Raw genomic sequence first — 2363 nt, 5'->3', positions numbered from 1 at the left:
CAGGGTGCTTTCTTGGATTTCTCCCTAGTTGTATAACTTGTTCATCTAGATCCCAAACAATTTTTCCTTGCTGCTCGCTCCTTGTTTCTGTCACAACTTTGATTTGGTCTCCAGAGGGATGAACAGAGCCTCTATCATCTACCCCCTTGATAATCTCCTTAATTCTCATTCTCCTCAGAAAACTCAACTGAAATGCTGCCAGCTTTGTAAAACCTTTCCTGATCCACCAAAGCAAAAAGAAAATAAAGGCTCTAAGTGAAAGAATGAAAGAAAAAAGGAATAATGGAATAAAAGAAGGCTAAAAGGAAGGAAGGAGGAAGGACATTGAAGACTCGAGAATTAAAAGGAAAGTCTGAGTCGGTTAGACTATTGCTTCCAGGAATCTCCGCCTAATTTCTTTGAAATATGATTCAGGTCCTTCCCTCCGGGCATGTCTGTCCTTGTTCTGGCAGAACTTTAAATTGTTTACTCCATACTCATCCAGGCGGCCTCTCTATTCTTCACATCCAGCTATCTCCCTTGCAGTCAAGAATCACAGATGATCCAGATACCTGCCTCGAGCAGGAGCAAACTGGCGGGAGCAAGGTTTGGATTCTCTTGTCTCTGCAGCCATTCCTAGGCCCCAACACCTGGGGTTGCTTTCATTGTCTTGGCTGCCTCATCCTTTGTGGTCCTTGATTCCCTTGGAACATCTGTAGCTGAGGGCTAGGATCTGGGCCAGTGTGGGCAGAAGAGGAGGACTGGGTGACGTGTGGTGCTTTCTGTATAACAAAGGTTTGTCTAGCCATTTTACCCAAATGTCCTTTTTTAAATTCATAGAAAGTACGTGCCTTCGAAAATCTCAGATGGGTGCTTTCTGAGAGTCCCAGCAAGGGCAGCCAAAGCAAAACTGCACAAGACAATAGTTGGTCTCAGTTCTGCAGTATCTTTTGGGTGCGGCCATGCCCCTCTTGCTCCCACAGGGCACCTAGTGGCCTCCACTGTCCCTGCTGGCTACCATGAGAACCTGTCCTCAGAAACGACGCAAAGGAGCTCATTCACACAGCTGCTGTGGCTAAATGAGGGACTTCTCTGGAAAGGTCTTAAAGGGATTAGTAATATTTTTGACATCTAGGACTATCAGTACCAAGGAAAGAGAGATGTTTTAGAAGACAGGAAAAGCTTCTCAGTATCTATGATATCGTACCTCCTGGGATTCAGCCTCTCCTGGCAGAAGTTGCTTAGTATTCAAAAGATATATGACTTTTCCTCTTTTCTGAACTAAACTCCATAAGAAGCACGATCAAGCTTAACTTTTATTCAGCACTTACTATGGACCAGGTATTTTGCTAAGCACTTTACAATACATTGTTTTCTTCTCATACTTAGGTAGAATATCATTTAGAATCCTCTTGATTTATATGAACCAAATGGGTATAACTGAAAAGGGTTTTCCTTCGTGTGTTGACTTTGTTCTCAGGTTCCATGTGAGGGCAGGTGGCTGGAGCTGTTCCAGTTAGCCAGTCTTCCAGTGTCTCTCTTCTCAGCAGGAAATAGAGAGCTTCCTCCCAAATGCTCAGATGCACTCATATTAGATGAGGTCACATGCTCATCCACGAACTGCTCTCATGGCCAGGGCCTCGAAGAGTCTCTCCTGGGTCATATTCTGCACTCCTGAAGGGATAGAGTAGAGGGCGAGGGATAGAGAGTAGCGGATGAAAATTCCTAAATGGAAACAGAAGAAAATTGGGTAAGCACCATGAAATTTTTAAAACCCCTGCGAATATTAGTATTTCAGTTTAAGAGATAAGGAAACTGAGGCTCAAAGGATTTAAGTAACTTGCTTACAGTCATTGCTAGTAATTGGCAGAGCAGAGACTTGAATCCTGTCTGTTATACTTAACAAGACATATTTGTTGTTCCATTTATTCAGAGGAAATGTGTTTGTTCTTTAAATAAACAAAAACAAGAATGCATAACTAAAGCAAATGAATTCATGTCAAATTTTCCGTAATGAAAATCATCCTTAACTTGTCAGGATAGAAGCTCTGAAAAGAGCACAACTCTCGTCCAAAGTGCCATTGGCCAAGTTCTGCCAAAGGGAAGGAAGGGAGTATGACCATTTATTAAAAATACGAGACATGCTTCTGACTTCATTATCGAAATGATGCGAACTAAAAACTGCTGGCTTCAAGAAAATCAACATGTTAAGTGAATGCTTAATATAATTTTTACTTTCTTAGAGACTTCAGATGTGCCCAGCTGCCTCCTGGAAGGATTTTGACGGTCATTCATGAGGTATGGTCATTGTTGATTTCATTCTGAACTCTCAACCGCAAGTGGCTCTAAAGTCTCTTATTAATGGCCTTGTCATACCGACACAA

The sequence above is a fragment of the Pteropus vampyrus genome, unplaced genomic scaffold (genome assembly GCF_000151845.1).
Source record: "Pteropus vampyrus isolate Shadow unplaced genomic scaffold, Pvam_2.0 Scaffold65, whole genome shotgun sequence".
Lineage (NCBI taxonomy): Eukaryota > Metazoa > Chordata > Mammalia > Chiroptera > Pteropodidae > Pteropus > Pteropus vampyrus.
The sequence above is the reverse complement of the archived record's forward strand: the minus strand, read 5'-3'. Positions refer to the sequence as shown.